The sequence below is a fragment of the Schistocerca serialis genome, chromosome 2 (assembly GCF_023864345.2).
Source record: "Schistocerca serialis cubense isolate TAMUIC-IGC-003099 chromosome 2, iqSchSeri2.2, whole genome shotgun sequence".
In the NCBI taxonomy this organism is placed as follows: domain Eukaryota; kingdom Metazoa; phylum Arthropoda; class Insecta; order Orthoptera; family Acrididae; genus Schistocerca; species Schistocerca serialis.
This window is the reverse complement of record NC_064639.1, coordinates 1,109,084,729-1,109,107,624: the sequence shown is the minus strand read 5'-3', so window position 1 is coordinate 1,109,107,624 and position 22,896 is coordinate 1,109,084,729.

Sequence of the window (22,896 nt, the reverse complement as noted above, 5' to 3'; positions counted from 1 at the left end):
TCATCGGCAAACAGTCCAATGCCGCTGTCAATACCATCAACCAAATAGTTTATGTAAATCGTAAAAAGCAGCTGACCTATTATGCTGCCCTGAGGCACACCTGAAGTTACGCTTGTTTCTGTTTAAGTCACCCCGTTCAGAACGACATACTGCCCCATGTCTGTTAGAAAACTTTCTATCCAATGGCATATGTCATCGGATAGACCGTAAGCGTGCACTTTTTGGAGCAAGCCGCAGTCCGGAACTGAGACGAACGCCTTTCGAAAGTCGAGAAATATGGCATCAACCTGGGAGCCGGTGGTATCTAGACCCTGTTGTGCATCATGCACAAAGGGGGCCAGCTGTGTCTCGCACGACCGCTGTTTCCTAAAACCGTGCTAGTTTCTGCTAGAAAGGTCAATAAGTCTGAATACAAAATATATTCCCTGATTCTACAACAAATTGATGTCAGTGAAATTGGCCGGTAATTATGTGCATCCGATTTTCTACCCTTTTTATAGATTGCTATAACCTGGGCCTTCTTCCAGTCCCGTGGAACTTTCCGCTGTTCCAGTGATCTCTGATAAATGCTGGATAAGAATGGTGCTATATTTGTAGCATAGTCAACATATAATCTTACGGGGATACCCTCTGGGCCAGATGCCTTCCTGGCGTCTAAGGATCTTAACTGTTTTACAATCCCAGATACACTAAACACTATGTCACCTGCGTTTGTCCTCTGCCGTCAACGAGACCTGGGGAGAGGTCCCCTTCTCGCAATGTTTTGGAGAGACACAGCGTGTCACCCCTGGCATCATGGTGGGGGCAGACATCGAGTTTCACTTCAGTTCACGGCTCTTGGTTATTGAGGGAACTATGCGGCAGAACGGTGCGTCATGTACATCCCGTGTCCTCATATTTCACCTCTCATATGAAAGGATCGCGGTGTCATTTTTCTACAGGACAATGCTTGTCCACGTACGGTATGCTTCTCTATGAGCTATCTGCGTAATGTTGAGCTACTCCCGTCGCAAGTAAGGTCACCAAATATTTCTCCATAAAATATGAATGTGGAATGTGTCGGATGTCAGTTGCTTTCCAGTACAAAGCAGGATTTCAAGTACCATCTACGACAGCTGTGGGCCAGCTTGCTCAGGGTAGGATACGACGGCTGCATGACATCTTTTCAACCGAATCACTGCATGCATCCAGGCCTGAGGGCGTGCAACGACGTAGTGACAACTGGGCTCATACTGCCAAGTCCTTTGTAAATTTGACTGGACTTTGTAATCATTGAAATAACATCACATACGCTCTCAACTCGTGAAGTTTCATTTACTGTCCTCCTCCCCTTCTGGATACTTAACTTTTTCTCTCAGACAGTATATTTAAGCACCTCTACCACCCACAGACCCACTGAAGTCGTACAGAGAGATGAGTTTAATCGATAATTGTTGTAGTCATGTGCGAGCAAACCTCAGTTTCATGCCCTTAAATTTTCCATTTTGACATCTGTTACTCTGGAGATTAGATAAGCAATAGCCAATATAATTACTTAGAGAGATGTAAGCACCAGTTCCACAGATGTACAAGATGCCCAGTTAAGATTTGTGGTGAACATAGTACTGTGAGTGATCATTATTTAATAGTCATTCCACGCAGTATCAATATATTGCTGAAGTACTACGACTTGATGCTTTTGATTGGTACATCTGAGCTTCACACGATGGGTTCCCAGCTCGCTTTGTACACGATAGTCATGTCTGTATTAGTCGGCATTAACCTGATAGCTGATCAGAAATACATTGTCCTGTTTCTTTTCGCCAGGGCCTTAGCATGATAGGGCCTGGCTTGTATACGAGATACCTGAAGGTGTACACCTGACGTCGATAACAGTTGCTGCCTATGATCGTGTCCAAATCTCGGGATTGTCAGAGGTTTTCGAACAAGATAACAGAAATATTGCGAAAACAGAAAGTTTATTTCGAAGTTGTTATCCATGTAGGAGACATCGAAAACACATGGGACGGGGGGTTAATGATTTAGGAAAACAGGTTAATGATTTAGGAAAACAGCAAACGACAGATCAGTGTCAACAACGGGACTAAAACAACTGTTCTTGCAGAGAGCGAATGTGAAATTGTCCAGTTGCTTTCTAACTCGTATCTTCAAATCGCGTTCAGAGAAAATCATGTCTCCATCGAAGACTGGAGAACTAAGCGACGTAATATCATTAAGCATTGCAGAGGTAATACGTGCTTACTTGTGGAAGAAACGAAAGAGTCTAGTGACAACCAAACCTTTTGCATCTTGGCCAGTGTGCGATACAACCATGCGAAATCGGTAAGGCTTCAATCATTCAGATTAGTTTTCTGATGGTCGATAGCATAATTAATGACCTCTCGTCTTGCTATTTATTGCTTGATGTTTCTTCGTACCATAGGAATGATGCTACTCATTAAAGAAATGAGTATCACACACACACAAAAACGGTACAAGAGCTGATTCTCCAACAGTCAACTATAGAGCATGATAGTGTCTGTAAAAACATAGTATTTCACTATTTCAGTTTTTCTCGTGTTTCATAACATGCAGCAATAGGGAAGTTGAGAGATCAGTATTGGAGGCATTTGTGTATTTGTTTGTCATCCACGACATACAGCAAAGGCCACGTGTCATACTGATTCACGAGGAGAGTGTCTGTTTTACATGGTTGCAAGGCTGACTGTACTGTGCCATCTAAAATAAAATACGTGCAATCCTAAAATAACGCATAATACCACGTCGAGTAAGGTTAATTCATTTTATCTGTACGGATCTGCACAAAATAAATAACTTTTCTGTATTAATCATGAGAAAGGAGAGCACTAGGTATTAGATTTATTACATTTTCAATTTTCAGGTGGTGCTACGAGAACTGTATTGTGAAATGACAGACTAAATTTAGTTGATGTTATTTGTTATTTGGCTAGGAAAATAACTTGTAATGAACGAATTAGAGAGAATGAAAAATGAAGACTTGCGACAGTAAGGAAAGTGTTCCTGGACATGAGAAACCTGGTACCACCGAATACAGTTTAGATATTAGGAAGTCTTTTCTGAATTGCGTTTGTGTGGAGTGTAGCCTTGTACGAAAGTGAAATATGGACGTCGAGAAGTTAGACAATAGCAAAAGGGGACTTTTCGAAATGTTGTACTACAGAAGAAAGCTGCTGATGCTGATCAGCTGATAGAGCGGATAATTAATGAAGAGGTACTAAATCCAAATGAGGAGAAAGAAAATTTATGGCACATCTTGACTAAAATAAGGGATCGGTTGACAGGATGCCAAGGAGCTGGCAATATGGTAACAGAGGGAAGTGTGTGGGGTAAAAAATGGTAGATGTGGACTAAGGTTTGACTACTGTTGAAATGGCTGTAGGTTGTAGTAGTTGCGCACACATGAAGAGGCCTACACAGGATAGACTAGCGCCGAGAACTGCAGCAAACCAGTATCTGGACTGAAGGCCACAACATTATCAACAGTTTTTCTTCTTCCGCTTCCAAAACCATAATGGGTATCGAGCGAGGCCACGCGCCGCTTACAGAAATGTAAACACATTCGGGAGGGCCGAAATACCTGCCTAACAATCCATATTTAGGTATTAGGTGATTTCGGTAAATTGCTCAAAGGAACTGGGAAACGGAAGATTGAAAGAAACGTTTCTTAGGAATGTTGCTGAAAAGAGATATCTTGCGTCGCTTGTTCCGTGCTTGTTTGGCTATCTGTAACAAACTCGACACAAATATAGCACGCAGGGCGTGTTCAGTTCCCGGCAGGGGACTGGGTGTTGTGCGTCCGTCATCATCATTTTCATAATCATTGACTCGCAAGTCGCCGATGTGGGGTCACCTAAAAAGGACTTGCAATACGGCGGCCGAACTCCCCCAAATGGAGCCTCCCGGCCAACAATGCGATACGATAATTTCATTTCACTTTTCATATTCTAAATGTTCTTGTAGCTCTAAAACTATCATAACGAATCTTGACAAAACCTTCGAGTATTTCATCAGAAACTGAATATTTTGCTAATATCGTATTTAATCATAGCTCGTTAGGTAACTCGGTGACTTATTGTAGAAGACAGCAAAAGTTGAAATCTCTTACACAAAATATGAAAGCACTGAACACAGTTTCATCTCATATACAGCATCTAAATCCAATTGATAGCTAGGTGCATAATGCAATTTTGATAAAAAAGAAATCTAAATATATAGTTCATAAGAGTTGGTAATCTTGCATCCCAATTAGAAAGTGAATATGCGTACATGACTACATGTGACGCTGACAGCAAATTGCGAAACGAGTCTCCTTTGACACATTATCTTACTGTAAGTGTTTTCTTCGCAACACAGACGTTATCATCGTATCTCTTATCGAAGATGCATTCCTTGGCGCGTGTTTTGCTTGTATTTGATGGCGAACACTTTTCAAACTAATGTTATTCCATTTCCTTAATAATGAAATTTTTAAGATTCTTACGTATGGGAAGTTAACTTCTACAATTCACAATGTATCTACTCTCTAGCACAAAACTTCAACTGGTACTTTGTTTTCTGTTATTTTTCTGTTTATTTCCTTACTTTTTTTTTCCTTTTACTCCCGCTACAATCTTTGTAACACATTTCATAGTTCGTTTAATTTACTAGTCTGTGGATTTATGTAACTGTATTTGAGTTTACGTTTTTTCGACAAGACATTTCGTTGCCCATCACCTTGATCACGTGATTAGTGGACATCGATACTGTCTACTTCAGTAGATTACTCAGGAGTGGATGAAACGCAACTGAATTATTGGACAAAGAATGTGACATGCGCACAGTACTTTATAGTTGAAATCCACATGATGACATCCTACTTCGAAAGGACAAGGTGGAGAAAAAGATGATGCCGATTTTAGCCCGTCGGATATTACGTGCTTACCAAGAAATATTTTCCGTATTAACATGTTGCATTATATATCACCTATTTTTTTCTCATCTGTCTTCTTACTTTCTAGTGTTAGAGTCTCCCTATGTCAATATGTAAACTATCTAATCCTTCTAGAGACCGATGACCTCGCAGTTTGGTCCCGTAGGAGTTCCCACACATCTGAACATCTAATCCTTCGACTTCTCATCCTATATTTCCCAATAGAATTTCAATAACTACGTTCTGTTAATTATGTGCTGCTTCCTTGTCTCTGGGGACAGCTATATTTGTTTTATATTTCCACAGCTCTGTTAGAAAAAAAATATTTTTTTCTGACCATCAGACAATATCAACGGAAAACAAGCGAAAACTATCAGCGTTGTAATTTGTCAATGTGATGAGAAACATTATCCAAAGTCAACGTATAGTAAAAGCATTAGTGATAGTAGTAATCAGTTATAGTGCAACTGCTTTAGTATTCAAATACAATAACAGTCACGAGGAAATAATAAAATCTTACTTAGAAATATATTTGTTAAGTTTTACTGCATAGTACTGAGCACCCTGTTGCAGTTATTAATGCGTTCTCTTGCTGTCAACACTGCACCCCGTCGTCAAGCTTGTTTTTAATACAGCTAGTGTTTATATGAGCTACAACGTTACTATTGTTATTCGATGTACTGTACACATGTGTTGAATGAGAGTATTGATACCGAATGCATGAACTGTATTCAGCATTCCTGTCTACTGCCATGTCGTGTTATTCCTAACAGCATCAGATAAACTCTTCGTTTCCCTCGTGTGGAAATCGTACTTCCATTAGTAATTATTTTAACATCGGGTTACTTCTGGAGTGCATAACACCACGAAACTTTCATCTACGTTTAATTTCATAGGTTAAACATATCTATATTTAATACTCAAACTAATGTAAGCCAGAAAATTAAAGACCAGATTTAATTTCATATTGTATCAAAAATGGACACAGCTTCGAAACTACTTCAACCAAAGCTTTATTATTTGCAAAGCGTTCAATCGTCACCGGCGTTTCTAGAACACTATTTCAGATCTGAAAGTGGTGTTCTGCCAAAGATGATAATAATACATGCGTGTGTGAGAGAGATCGAGAACCAACTTTACAGAGGCACATTAAAGAACCCACAGCGTTGTCCTGTCTGTACGAGTGTGTCGCTGCTAATCTCAGGCACTAAAGTAGAGATTTGTATACGGTTTACACTAACAGACTCATTCACGAGGCAGGTTTGTGTGTATTACTACACATTACAAATCAATTCGATCGGCCGTAGATGCCCAACGCTACCCTTGCGTAGCCGGCGCGAGTCGCTAGTGAGCATATACATGCACTTAGCCGTGAGTGGGCCGTCTTATGCACACAAAAAAATGCTGAAATGTTTTTAAATTTCGAGTTACTGGTATATGATTTCTTTCACCTCTCTTTATTTTCAACTTTTCTTGTTATTTTTTTTTTTTTTTTTTTTTTGCAACTGTTCTGCGTCTGTTTCATAATGTACTTGTACAGTGTATGTCAGGAGGAAAAGTATATGATTTGAGGAGTGATATCATTAGTGATTCTCAACAAAAAACTTCGTATAGCCTTATTCCCTACCCTGAATGACCTCCGAGATAGAACCCGTACTCAAGAGGTAGTGGTCTTGATTAGTAATCAAAACGAGCTCGGTCCCAGGTTTGAACCCCGTCACCCCTTAAATTCTGAACAAAAATCATCAGCAATAGCGGCCAAAAACTTCCAGCATAAGAAGTCACCCTCATTCTGCCAAAGAGGACGGAGGAGCTGGTACAGATTCAGGACACTCTTTGTCCCTAGGGACGGAAACGGAAACTGCTCCTAAAGGCCGAAGAATCAGGAATGATCAATGGTATGAGGATGCAAAAGTCAATGGAAACCACTGCATTAAAGACACATAATCTACAGTCACGGGGCAGGTGCCCTGTAATTGAAAAATGTCATGATGATCTTTCTATTGGCAAAAGCTTCTGGAATAGTCCCCATTCGGATCTCTGGCAGGGGACTGCCAAGAGGGAGATGACCATGAGAAACAGACTGAATAACCATCGAAAGGATAACGTCCTATGTGTCGGGGCGAGTACTGTCAGAAGTATGGACGTAGTAGGGAGCTAGGAAATCTGAAAAGGGAATGCTAAGGTCTAAGATCTAGGACATCAGTGAAGTGGAAGGAAGGCAAGGATTTCTGGTCAGATTAGTACAGGGTAATATCAACCGCACCAGAAATGTTATAATGGGAGGAGAATTCCTTGTGAATTCGAAGATAGGGCAGAGAGTGAGTTACTGTGAAAAGTTCAATGATAGGGATATTCTCATCAGAGTCGACAGCAAACCAAAACCGACAACGATAGTTCAAGTGTCGCAAGCTGAAGATGAAGAGATAGATAACGCTTATGAAAATATTCAACGGCTAGTTCGGTACGTAAAGGGGAGATGAAAATGTAATGGTCGTGGGGCAATGGAATGCGGTTGTAGGGGAAGAGGAGAATAAGGACTTGGTAGCAGAATCAGATAGGAGATAGAGTAACTGAGTTCTGCAATAAATTTCAGTAAGTAATACCGAATACTCTGGCAAGAATCACAAGAGGAGGAGGTATACTTGGAAAAGGCCGGGAGATACGGGAAGATTTCAGTTAGATTACATCATGGACAAAGGTTCCGAAATCAGATGCTGGATTGTAAGGCGTACCCAGGAGCAGACATAGATTGAGATCACAATTTAGTAGTGTTGAAGAGTAGGTTGAAGCTTAAGAGACTAGACTGGACGAATTAATACGCAAAGAAGTAGAATACGGAGTTAGTAAGAAATGAAGAGATACGGTAGAAGCTCTCTAAGGCTATAGATACTGCGATAAGGAATAGCTCAGTACACAGTTCAGTTGAAGAGCAATGGACATTCCTAAAAAGGGCAATCACACAAGTTGGAATGAAAAAAAGTACAAAGAAGGTACCTGCCAGGAAACCATGGGTAACAGATGAAATACTTCATTTGACCGATGAAAGAAGAAAGTACAAAAATGTCGAGGGAAATTCAGGAGTACAGAAATACAAGTCAATTAGAAATGAAATAAATCGGATTTGTGGGGAAGCTAAGGTGAGGTGGCTGCATGAAAAGTGTGAAGAAATCGGAAAAGCGATAATTGTCGGAAGGACTGACTCGACATAAGTCAAAACAACCTTCGATGAAATTAAAAGCAAGAGTGGTAACATTAAGAGTGCAGTAGGTATTCTACTGTTAAGTAAGAGGAGAGAGAGGATAGGTGGAAAGAGTCCGTTGAAGGCCTCTATGGGGGGGAGCACTACTCTGGTGACGTGGTAGACGAGAAACCGGAGTCGACAGGGAAAAGATAGAGGATCCAGCATTTTAATTAGAATTGAGAAGGGCTTTCCATCGGAATTTTTAAAATTGTTGGGGGAAGTGACAGCAAACCGATCCACATGACTGTGTAGAATGTATGAAATTGACGATATACCATCAGACTTCCGGAAAAACATCATCCTCATAGTTCCGAAGATATCAAGAGCCGACAAGTGCGACAACTAACGTATATTCAGCTTCACAGCTCACGCATCCAAGGTTCTTATAACAGTTATATACAGAAGAATGGAAAAGAAATCTGAAGATGTGTTACATGACAAACAGTTCGCCGTTAGGAAAGTTAAGAGAGCTAGGGAGGCAGTTCTTGCATTGCGATTGATAATGGAAGTAAGACTGAAGAAAAATCAAGTCGGTCCAGACGATTTATGGACCCGGAACAAGCGTTCGTCATTGTAAAATGATGCAAGGTGTTCGAAATTCCGAGGAAAATGTGGGAAAGCTATGGAGAGAGACGGGTAATATACAACATTTATAAGAGCCGAGGGGGAATAACAAGAGTGGAAGACCAAGAACGAAGTGCTCTAACCAAAAAGAGTGTAAGACAGGGATCTAGCCTTTCGCCCCCTATTGTTCAATTTATACTTCGAAGAAGCAATGATGAAAATAAAAGCAAGGTTCAAGAGTGGAATTAAAAGTCAACGTGGAAGGATATCATTGACAAGATTCGATTATGCCATTGCTATCCTCTGTGAGTGTGAAGAAGAATTACACGATCTGCTGAATGAAATGAACAGCCTAATGAGTACAGAATATGGCTTGAGAGTAAATCGAAAAAAGACGAAAGTAATGAGAAGTAGCAGAAATGAGAACACCGAGAAACTTAACATCACTATTGATGGTCACGAAGGTAGATGAAGTTGAGGAATTCGGCTTCCTAGGCAGCAAAAAAACGCATGCCTGAGGAGCAAGGAGGACATCAAAAAAAGAAATCCACTGGCAAAAAGGGCATTCCCGGCCAAGAAAAGTCTGCTAGTATCAAACATAGGCCTTAATTTGAGGAAGAAGCTTCTGAGAATGTACGTCTGGGGAGCAGCATAATATGGGAGTGAAACATGGACTATGGTAAAAACGGAACAAAAGAGAATCGAAGCATTTGAGTTGTGGTGTTACAGACGAATGTTGAAAATTAGGTGAACTTATAACGTAAGGAACGAGGAGGTTCTGGGCAGAACCGTAGTGGAAAGGAGTATGTGGAAAACGCTGACAAGAAGAGACAGGATGATAGGACATCTGTTAAGACATCAGGGAATATCTTCCATGGCACTAGAGGGAGCTGTAGGGAGTAAAAGTTGTAGAAGAAGACAGATACTGGGATGCATCCAGCAAGTAATTGAGGACGTGTTCTGGAAGCGCTACTCTGAGATGAAAAGGTTGGCACAGGAGAGGAGTCCATAGCGGGCCGCATCAAACCAGCCAGAAGACCTATGAAAAAGAAACCACTTTTGTATATTTTTCTTGATTAACTCGAAAACCGCACCTCCAGCGAAATCATGTCGTTGCGCAAAAGTAACCTACATTAAATTTCCTGCAAAAGAGGTAGAATTTATTTTTTTATCGGTGACTAAAAACGAGAGCGCGAGAATATTAAGAATCGTATAAACAAATAAGTTTGAATCATACAGAAAATAAAAAGCAATGTATATTACATGTGTTCTATTGTGGAAACCATTCGGATAGGACATGTGTCCATGAGAAGTTTTTTGTTCATAATCACTAATACTATCACCTTTCCTCCGGACTTAACCTGTATTTAGGTACAGACAGCTCTGAACTCTGACATGAACGAATTAAATAGGTTACTCATAAAACGTGTCTGTGTGTGGGGTAGGGAGAAGGGAGGGGGAGGGGACAACGAGTTCATTTTGGCACCTTATCGGCAATCGATTGCGGATATCTGAGATCTGTAGTGCGCAGCTTCTGGCGCACACTCGAATTGAGATCGTCTCAATTCTAGTAGAAACAAGGGAATGATAATAACATGCAACACAATGTAAGTTCGTGTGCGTGAAAGGACGTGTGTGTGTGTGTGTGTGTGTGTGTGTGTGTGTGTGTATGTGTGTGTGTGTGTGTGTGTGAATCGTAACTTGCGATTTGGAGTGTTCGCGAGAATATATAACATTCTTCGGTTCATTCTCTCATAGTTCGAGACCGTTAACCATAAAACAGTAAAAGGGGAAAATGTTACGTTGTTGGTAAATCTTGTAAGTTTCTGTTCCTCCATATTTTATTCAAGAGAAGTCATAATTTATAGTTTATGGACTAGTTAATTGAAATTATAAGGTCTCCAATGGTTCATCACGTACAAAAAAGTACAAAATGTCTGTTTTTACGCGCTATACTGTCGATACCCGATAGCCGAGAGTCGCGAGTTGGTACCAACTGCAATCGTAAATTTTGGTATGGTTTAGAAATTTGGGGTTAAAGAAGATGGTGTCTAGGCGCTGGATTCGTACGCTGATTGTTCTGATGATAAATTCGGGCTTTAAAACAAGTCATCTTCGGATGTTGTACCGGCAGTACGCAAGATGACCAGAGAACGTTAGGAAAATATGTCACAGATAATTACAAGAACAAAATGAAGTATTAGCAAAATACAATTGTTGGGCTGACTTGTCGTTGTTCAGGACCGCCCGAAATACAAAGAAGAGTGAGAGGAAGGACCGAAACCCTCGTTTTAAAGATATCCATATGCAGAACAGGTTGCTTGAAAAACTCTATGCTCTCCCAGGTAAAATCAGTTGCCGCTTACATTCTCTTGCGCTGACCTTCTCATAATACATCCACACTAATCCGACGAGGGTAAGCATCGCTGTCTAGCAGATAGCAGAATTTTGAGTTGCTGGCTTAACGGACGACGCAGCGGGCCGCGTGCGGCTCTCTATTAGCAAAAGTTGCAACTACCGGCCCTTGAATCGATATCAGCGCCCGAATCGATAACTTTTGGCTCGACTCCACTGCAGATAGCCGGTTCGCGCAGCAGCAGCAGCTGCTGCGAACAGGGCTACCGGGCGGGAAACTTGAGTTATCGTCTGCACCGCGCGGAATGTTGTAGGAATTACATCCGCCGCCAGCTCTCTCCCAAGACATCGCGTGTAGCTTCACGATATATTGGTTTCTCCAGTGTGCAGTCAACAGTCAACGGGATGATACTTTCCCCGATTTCTCTGCGTTGTAGAAAACCATTGGAACAGTAAGAACCGAAAATGTCAGATTCAGTTGTCCCTCTTCATCCAAGTGATCCAGAAGGCAGAAGACAATCTCAAGTTTGTGACTAGTTTCCAGAGTTCTATAAGATATTCGGTACAGCTTTGTACTATTGCCTAGAGAAGAAAATAGAAGCTTACTGAATATTATATCATTTTTGGGGCTGGATATGAACTTCGTAGCAAACAGAACACAACACTTCGCTTGTAAAGGGGAGAAATTAGCAGATGTAAACATACCTTTTGGCATTCTCCCACGAAGTATAGTAAGGTTGTTACTGCCCACAATATACAGAATGAATTCGAACAAGACTGACCAAAATTTCGGACGTTGTATGGGAACATTTTGGTGTAGAGGACTCGTGGTCTCTGATGTTTCATAACAGACTAATAATGTAATTATGATTTATTCGTTTTGTTGCCTTCGTTTCTGTTACAACAGGGCGAAGACATCTGTAATATGCAATCACCACAACTTACAAATGCACCAAGTACTATGATGTAGTTGGCGTCGTTAAGGGAACAGCTCAGCAGAACAGTTTGTGCCGCTCTTCCGTATCATTTACTGCAACCATACACGAGGTGCGTCTAGTGTAACTCTGACCAGTAAACCTGTAGTCCTGTGTACAACTAACACAGCCTAAAAAACAAACCAGAGGTGTGAACAGGCAGTACCGAATGCAAACTTTAGAGCGAAGAGTACAGCAGGCTTTATTGTTCTAAACAGCAAACATGGCTGAGTGAATGAAACAAGTTTGTTTCCAAACAAGGCGTACAGCGCATATCCTCGACGTTTGCACTGTTCTCATCTACATCTAATGACTACTCTGCAATTCACATTTAAGTGACTAGCATAGGATTCTTCGAACCACCTTCAGACTATTTCTCTACCGTTCCATTCTCTAACGGGGCATGGAAAAAATTAACATTTAAATCTTACTGTATAAGCTCTGATTTCTCTGATTTCATTATGATGATCATTTCTCCCTACGTGTTTGGAGACAATAAAATATTTTCACAGTCAGGGGAGAAAATTGGTGATCGACATTTCGCGAAAAGATCTCGGCGTAACGAGAAACCGTTTGTTTTAATGACTGCCATCCAAACTCGCTTATCATGTCTGTAACTCCCTCCCCTATTTAGCAATAATACAAAATGAGCTGTCCTTCTTTGAAATTTGTCGGTGTTTTCCGTCAATTCTATCTGGCAAGAATCCCATACAGCACAATAATACTCTAGCAGACGACGAACAAGCGTGGTGCAGGCAGTCTCTCAAGGAGTCCTGCTGCATTTTCTACGTGTTCTGGCAGTAGAAGGTAGTTTTTGGTTTGCCCTTCGCCACAGCATTACAGTTTCAAGTTACGTTATTCCCATTTGTAATTCCTTGGTATTTAGTCGAATTGATACCCTTTAGATTTGTGTGATTTATCGTGTTGTTGAAATTTAGCGGATTTCTTTTCACACTCATGTGGATGACATCACCCTTTTCCTTACTGAAAGACAATTTCCACTTTTCACATCATACAGATACCGTGTCTAAGTCATTTTGCAATTTGTTTTGATGTTCTGGTGAGTCTACTATTCAGTGAACAGCATCATCATTTGCAAACAACTTAAGAGAGCTGTCATATTGTCTTCGAAATATTTTACGTAAATTAGGAACAGCAGAGGACCTACAACACTTTCTTGAGGAATGCCGGATATTACTTCTGTTTTAAGCGACGATTTTACGTCGATCACTTCGAATTGTAACTTTTCTGAGAGGAAATCACAGATCCAGTCGCACAACTGTACAGGTATTTTCAGGGCAATACAGAAAAAAGAATTAAAACGAAATGCAATTACCGTGTAACGATTCACCGGAAACTAGAGGAACCTTGTACCAAAAGACACAGTAAATATCCCTGAACTATCTCCAACATGTTTCCGGTGAAGGTCGGGTTCACCATGTGTAAAAATCGCTGGGAACTGCGAGAGGGTGTTCACCGATGATGCTGTTGCGTATAGAAAAGTTCATCACTTGCAAAGGTCTGAAACTTTGTGCAAAGACTGGCAGCTGACCATCGACATAAACAAAAGTATAGGATGGCGCAAAAATTGATCTAAAGATTCGTTATTGTTCCGGCAACCAATTCGAGACGAAACACAGGAAAAACTAGCAACCGTAAAATAGCCTCTGAAGAGAGAGAAAAAAAACACACACACACACGCCACAGAGAAATTATCCGAATGGGGCAGAAATCGGAAGATGTACGTGCAGGTATAGAGAAACAAGTGAAATCAAATTCAGAAAAACTGGGTGATTTGTCGAAGAGAGCCGGCCGTTGTGACCGAGCGGTTCTAGGCGCGTCAGTCCGGAACCGCGTTGCTGCTATGGTCGCAGGTTAGAATCCTGCCTCGGGCATGGATGTGTATGCTGTCCTCAGGTTAGTTAGGTTTAAGTAGTTCTAAGTCTAGGGGACTGATGACCTAAGATGTTGAGTCCCATAGTGCTCAGAGCCATTTGAACCATTTGTTCAAGAGAAAGAGCTTCACAAACTGAGCTCCTCAGTTGGTCCACCTCTGGCCTTTATACAAACAGTTATCCGGCTTGGCATGTTACTGAATGTCTTCCTGAGGGATATCGTGCCAAATTCTGTCCGATTGGCGTGTTAGATCGTCAAAAGCCCAAGCTGGTTGGAGGGCCCTCCCCATAATGCTCGAGACGTTCTCAGTTGCGGAGAGATCCGGTTACGTTGCTGGCCAAAGAAGTGTTGGAACGCATGAAGACATGCATGAAGTACAGGCGGGCGTTATCTTGCTCAAATCTAAGCTCAGGATGATTTCCCGTAAAGAGGCAAAAAACGGGGCTAGGTGTATCGTCAACGTACCACTGTGCTGTAATGGTGCCACAGATCACAACCACGGAGGTCCTACTATGAAAAGAAATGGTACTCTAGACCATCACTCCGGTTGTTAGTATCATTCTGTTGTCCGTGACATCTCCAGATATGTCTTCACTGGTCATCAGGACTCAGTTCGATGTGCGACTCCAGACAGTGTGACTCCAAGCCGTGTATGAGGACGACTCGGACAACACTGGGATACCAAACTGACTGTCGCCCCCGGTACGGCCCGACAACCAGTTGTGATAATCTGGGGTGCCATTTCATTCCATACCGGAACCCTTTTGTTTATCATCCGCGGCACCATTACAGCACAACGATATGTCGACGATATTCTACACACAGTTTTGGTATCCTTTACGGCAAGCCATGCTGGCCTTACATTTCAGGATGATAATGGCTGCCCCCACACGGTGACAGTATCTACCGATTTCCGTCCTATTCGGATAATGCCTTCGTAGTGCGTCGTTTTGTTTTTCATTTATTTATTTGGTTTTCGTAGAGTGTATTTAGGATTGAGCGTCCACTGTGACCTGAATTGGAATGAGCACATAAAAGCACTTGTAAGAAAAGTAGATGGCAGGCTACAATTTATTGATAGAACCATGAAGAACTGTAACTTACTCGCGAAAAACAGCTTGCAAATGCCATATTAAACCGATCCCTGACTATTGCTCATCAGTCTGTGTGGCATATCAGGCAGGGTTAACACAGAAATACTGGAGCTTGGGGCTCGTTCAGAGGGAAAGGAGTCACTAACAGTGGTATTACATATCCTCCATAATGCACTGTACAATAACTTGCAGAAAATGTAAGCAGATGTAGGTATAGGTTCCAGACATGTGCAGCGCATTTCGTCACCTGTTCGTTTAGTACACGTGAAAGTGTCATGTCAATGTTCGTCCAAATCGAGTATGTGACTTTAGAACAGAATTGTCATACATACTGATCAGATTTACTATTCAAATTCCGAGAGCGCACTTACAACAAGAAAAAGGCAACATATTGCTCACGCCCCAGAAATCCTGCAAGATGAGCATGGCTGGAAAATGTGAGATATTCGATCTCTTGCAGACAACTGATCTTCCCATGTGCCACCCACAAATGGAGCAGTAGTTTCGGGGAGAGTGGAAGGGCTGATAATGATGCCTGAAGTACTTTCTAAAACACACTGTAGGAAAACTTTTGCAGTTTAGCTTTGGAATGTAACAGAATTATTGTTGAAAGCTACATTGTCAAATCTGCTACCCATCGAAATGCCATCCAATCAGTTATTGGATTACTTAACAGTAGAAATTATTTAGCGTTCCTGACGCAATTTCCAATTAAAATCAAATCATCATCCTTTCTTTCACCATAAACAACAGTAATTTATAGATACAAACAATCGATTAAAGATTAAATAATTCAGCAAAGAAAATATTTACTTAAAAATTCATTATTTAATGGAAAAAATATTCAGTTAAAAATTCATTATTTAATGAGAGAAATATTCAGTTAAAAATTAAATATCTAGCAGAAAAATATTCAGTTCAAAATTAAACACTTAGCTGAAAAAATTTTCAGTCTGAAAATAAATATCTCATTGAATACATTATTCAGTTAAAAACTATTGAAGGAACAGATTTCTTAATAAAGTAAATTTATTCAGTTAAAATTTTAAATTTTACCAACAATATTTACTCAGTTAAATCTTATTTAATTGACCAAATCCTTAGAAGCTAAATTTATTCACTTAAAAATTAAATTTGACACAAGACATAAACTTGGTTAAATTTTAAAAACATTTAAAAATATTACCTTTTTCAAAATTAGTCTCAAGAACTGACTAAACATTAATTTTATTTTTACCACTACATGAAAATTTATAATTAGTCATTTGTTTTTACTTATTTCTATTTTTAGAACAGATTTCAGTATAATGATTGAGAAGAACAACTGTATATTTATTGTTTGAAATTAATAAAAGCTTTTCACCAAATTTAGTTTCTGGAGTTCAGCTTTTGAAGTACAATATAATTTGTTTCTTTTTAATTCTGATAATTTAGTATATGTAACTGCACATCCTTTACTATAACTTTTAAGTTGGTGAAACAGATCACTATTATTAATATCCATAATTGTTTTCTGCCTTTTATATATATAAAAATGTAATTTTTATTGAAACTATGTTTTGAGATTTTTTCACCTTAATTTAAATTAAAAGAGTTAGATTTTTTGTCTTTTCAAAAATTATTTCCAACTACATTTAAGCAAAAATCCTGAGGAACATTATACCTGTAAATGTTTTAAAAAATATAAAATTATATTGTTTATTTGTAAATCAAAGTGAAAAAACTCAAAATGCAGTTCAAATGCAAAAAATTCTAAAAAATAAGAATTGAAATTTTTTCATAAATAAAATCAAAACAAAACTTAGGTACTTTTAACTATTAATGTTTTAGAGATAAAAATCTAATTATATTACATGAAAATAAAATGGAAAAAATGAACATGCCAACAGACAATCTTAGATTACAAGACTTCTTCAATTATTGAAAAGTAATAACCTGAGAGCTTATTGAAAATTAAATCTGAATTAACTCTGAACATTTATTAATAATTATAACCACAATGATTTAGATCATAAAACTATACAACAACTTCAAGAAATTTGTGAAATGAATGTTTAAAGAATTACTCTAAACTTGATAAACAAAAATCTCATTGAACATCCATAGTTTAATACTAACAATATCGACACAGAATTGAAAAATAAAACAGTAAAACAACTTCAAGAAATTTGTAAGATGAAAAATTTAAAGAATTATTCTAAACCTAATAAACAACAGTTAGTTGATCTTATTGAAAATCGAAAAGATAATACTAATAACAACAATAATGAACTAAAAATAAAACATTAAAACAAATTCAGAAAGTTTGTAGAACAAGAAATTTAAATACTTATTCTAAACTTCGTGAACAACAATTAATTGGTGTGATCAAAAGATCTGAGGGTAACAATAATGACACCTATTTTCAGGTATATGTCAAGAAATTAAACAAAACTCAAATGAGGAACATTTTTCAGGATAGAGTTTTATAGATTTGATGATTTATTCAGAACAGATAAACAACTGAAATGAAAATCTTCTGCTTTTAAATACAAAGTAACAATATATTATATTAATAATACTGAAAGTATTGTTGCAATACAAGAATTTTTTAAACAAATTAAAAAGATGTAATCACTAAATTTAATACTTTTAAAAAAAATTCGATTAAAGATAGTATGATATTTTAATTTAGTTTCAAAAGACAAGACGAAATACAAGAATTTTAAAACAAGTAAAGTATTTTTGTAACAAATAACCGATTTACGAGATTATTATCAAAAATCAGCTGAAATGGAAGAAATGCATAGGAAACAAATTGGTTCTTGTTTATTTTGTATAAATATTTTACATTAAGTACTAATAAACACAATCCAATATATGATTCCACATATACTGATCTGCCAAAATTTATCAAAGACAAGAAAGGCATATTTAACATCAAAAATGACACAGTGTTTATCGAAAGCCTATGCACACGGACTGTTGCCTGCATGCTTCTAGCTGTCATCCATCGTTCCAGCATACAGGGGTCCTGCGTACGTTGGCGAGAAGAGCTTATGCCATTCCAGATGGAGAAAGCTTGACACAAGAATTGGACCATCTTAAGGTTGTGTTCAAGCAGAATGGCTATACAGATAAACAGATCTGTCATGCTTTCCAGTATGGACCTTCGCCTGAACCACCAGAAGATACCTGCAAATCGGTGGCTTTTCTGCCTTTTGCTGGGAGCATTTCCTCGAAGATAGGAAGAATTCTGAAAAGATACCATATCAAAAGAATTTTTCGTCCGCCAGCCAAGATTAGAGCGCTCCTTGGCTCTGTAAAGGATGACTTGGGTTTGAGGAAGCCCAGTGTGTACAAGATCCCTTGCCACTGTGGAAAGGCTTATATTGGGCAGACAATCCGGACCATTCAGGACCGATGTGTTGAGCATCAGTGGCACACTCGGCTGCTTGAACCTGAGAAGTCTGCAGTGGCGGAGCACTGTCTCACTGAGGGACACAGAATCCTCTATGACAAGACACAAATGGTTGCCCCTGCATCTCGCTATTGGGAGTGTGTTTTAAAAGAATCCATAGAGATTCGTTTATCTGACAATCTTATTAATAGAGACAAGGGCTATCTTTTAAGTAAGACTTGGGACCCAGTGTTATCTGACATCAAAAAACAACGGTCTGTGTTTCGATCGTTGGAATAAAAAAGTTTTTAATTTTTGACAGCGATATCTCCATTTCGCCTATTTCCACCACTGGTGGCGCGGTATGTTTACTGCGCTAGGGGGCAGTTACGGCACCTTCTCGCGCGCGCGTTGTGGGTATTCTGCGGCCTATATAGGGGCCGCAGCTTGCGCTAGGAAGTCAGTTCCGGCGAGTTCGTGCACCAGCACTCTCACCTGAAGATGGCGGCCAGATGGAGCGCGGAAATATTGTGTCATGAAGACGTTATGATCCGGCTGCATACCCGAGAAGATTATTATCAATTATTACGCCGGGAAAGCCTTCGTAGCCACATTAAAAATGATGATCAAGAACGTTTTATTTGGGCTATAAAATATACATTATATCCAGCAGATCGTGACTGGGAAAGAGTTAGTAAATACAAATAAATTGTTTGCAATTAGATGAAATTTTGGAAGAAGAAAATAGTAATTTTCATGTTCATTTAACAGAGACTCCGAAATTAGAATATAAGTCAAATATTTCCATTAATGTTTGTACTTACAATGAAAAAGTATTGTATACCTACTTTATCATGCAAAAGTAAACAAAAACATATGAATTGTTCTTTAATTCATAACGAAAATAATTCTTATTATTGTTGGATAAAGGAGTTATCTATTTTAATTTGATCACAATCAAGTAACTAGGGACATTCAGTTTATATTTGTGATAGATGTTTAAGGTATATTAGTCACAAGAAAAATAATACAATCATGAAAACGACTGTAAAAATCAAAATGAAGTAAAAATAAATATAACCACAAAAGGTGAAAAAATTAAATTTTTTAATTATAATAACTCATCATGAGTACCTATTGTAATTTATGCAGATTTCCAATGTTTTTCAAAAGGTGTTAACACTTGTCAAGCAAATCCTGAAAAAGCTTACATTAAAAAATATCAAATACATATTCCAATTTCATTTAGTCATTACGTTATATATTATAATGGTAATTATAAATTACCTGAGATGTACACTGGCAAAGACACAGCAGAAACATTTGTTGAAATGTTAAGACAAGAGCCTCAAAAAATTAACGAAAAATGTGATCCTAATGTACCAATGATAATGACAAATGAGGATAAAATAAATTTTCAAAATTCAAAAATTTGTTTTATTTGTGAAAAAGAATTTACTAGAGGACAAAAAAGGAAGTGGTCATTCTCATTTAACAAGAAAATATTGTGGATCTACACATGAAGATTGTAATCTTAGTTATCAAAATTCTAAATTTATACCATTTTAGATTTATAATTTATTAATGACCGGCGTTCATTTGTTCAAGAAAGAACTGGACACAGATTGTCAAAATGTTAATCCTGTTCCAGGTAATGAACAAAAACATATTTCTTTTGGTAAAACAGTTGAAAATGGATTAACATTATGATTTTTGGATACTTTCAAATTTGTGGCCTCAAATAGTGATCAATCATCTTTTAATCTTAAGAAAAATCTATTTAGAGAAACATAAAAATATTTCAAAAATGAACAATTACATTTGATGATTAAAGAAGGAGTTTGTCCTTATGAATATACAAATTCTGAAGAAAAATTAAAAGAAAAAAAATTTCATGCTAAATAATATTTATATTCAGGACTTAATAAATCAAACCTTTCTGTTGAGTATAAACGTGCAAAGTTAGTATGGACAAAATTGAATATTGCAAATTTAGAAGAATATACATGATTTGAAAATAAATCTGATGTTTTAATACTAGGAGATGTTTTTGAAAATTTTAGAGATGCATGTACTAGAAAGGTTATAATCATGATCGAGCTTGGTATTTTACTGCACCAAGATTGTCTTGGGATTCAGTGACAAGAATTGAACTAGATTTATTAAAGGATTACAACATGAGTTTATTTACCAGAGACGAAATTCGAGGTGTTAAAAGATATGCTAAATCAAATAATAAACACAAGAAAAGTTTAATTTTGTGAAACAGTCAAACTATTGAACTTATTTGGATATAAATCATTTGTATGGCTGGTCAGTGTCTCAATTTTTGCCATTTACAGATTTCAGTTGCTTGGAATCAAAATATTTTAATTCTAAAAAATACTTCAAAAATCAGATGATGATAAATATGGCTATATTTTACAAGTTGATTTAGAAGATCCAAAAAAATTGATTTACGATTGGCTCCTGTAAATCGAGAAAATTATCATCAACATTAAATAATAAAGAAAGATATGTTTTATGCTACAGAAATTTTCAACAGCATTTAAAACGTGCATTAACATTAACTAAAATCCACAGTATCTTGTCATTTGACAAACAGATTGGCTCCAAAAATTCATTACTTTTATACAGAAATCAGAAAAAAGCAGCTAATGAACTTTAAAAAGACTTTTATAATCTAATGAACAATACAATTTTTAGTAAAACGATGAAAAAATATTAGCGAGAAACAAAATATTGAAATAATGTCAAAAAAATGTAGGAAACATGTTTCAAAACCAAATATGTTTCAAAACCAAATTATGTCCATACTACCATATTTTCAGAATATTTATTTGAAGTTTACATGAAAAAATAATAAAATTTTATAAAACAATTTTCATTGGAATCAGTAGTTTAGGTACTTCGAAAATGAAAATAATTTTCATTATAATGTACTGAAACAAACATATGGTGAAAATTTTGATTTATGTTATATGGATAAGCATGGTAAAAGCATGGTACAAGAACTGATGGTTTTTATAAAGATGTGAAATCTGTGTTAAACGAATTATTCAAAAGTGATTATTCAAAAGATAATATTAATGAAATTTCACATTTGGCAAGAAAGTTTAAGGATAAATGGAAGATGAAAATTCTGCAAAAATTATGGTGGAACATGTCAGTTTACAACCGAAAATGTATGATTATCAAGTACTAAATTAATAATTTAAAAATGTAGAAGTGTTAAAAAACTATTGTAGAAAATGAAACTGCATTTGATACTTATAAAAAAAATTTCGATAATAGAGTAAAACAATATATAAAAAAGAATTTAATTAGATTATTTAAACATCAATTGTATACAGTTGAATATAGAACCCGTTTTAAGCTTTTGTGCTGATAAATGTTTTATATTACCAGTTGCTGTTGTGGTCTTCAGTCCTGAGACTGGTTTGATGCAGCTCTCCATGCTACTCGACCCTGTGCAAGATTCTTCATCTCCCAGTACCTACTGCAACCTACATCCTTCTGAATCTGCTTCGTGTATACATCTCTTGGTCTCCCCCTACGATTTTTACCCTCCACACTGCCCTCCAATACTAAATTGGTGATCCCTTGATGTCTCAGAACATGTCCTACCAACCGATCCCTTCTTCTGGTCAAGTTGTGCCACAAACTTCTCTTCTCCCCAATCTTATTCAATACTTCCTCATTAGTTATGTGATCTACCCATCTAATCTTCAGCATTCTTCTGTAGCACCACATTTCGAAAGCTTCTATTCTCTTCTTGTCCAGACTATTTACCGTCCATGTTTCACTTCCATACATGGCTACACTCCATACAAATACTTTCAGAAATGACTTCCTGACACTTAAATCTATACTCGATGTTAACAAGTTTCTCTTCTTCAGAAACGCTTTCCTTGCCATTGCCAGTCTACATTTTATATCCTCTCTACTTCGACCATCATCAATTATTTTGCTCCCCAAATAGCAAAACTCCTTTACTACTTTAAGTGTCTCATTTCCTAATCTAATACCCTCAACATCACCCGACTTAATTAGACTACATTCCATTATCCTCGTTTTGCTTTTGTTGATGTTCATCTTATATCCTCCTTTCAAGACACCATCCATTCCGTTCAACTGGTCTTCCAAGTACTTTGCTGTCTCTGACAGAAAAACAATATCATCGCCGAACCTCAACATTTTTATTTCTTCTCCATGGATTTTAATACCTACACCGAATTTTTCTTTTGTTTCCTTTACTGCTTGCTCAATATACAGATTGAATAACATTGGGGAGAGGGTACAACCCTGTCTTACTCCCTTCCCAACCACTGCTTCCCTTTCTTGTCCCTCGACTCTTATAACTGCCATCTGGTTTCTGTACAAATTGTAAATAGCCTTTCGCTCCCTGTATTTTACCCCTGCCACCTTTAGAATTTGAAAGAGCGTATTCCAGTCAACAT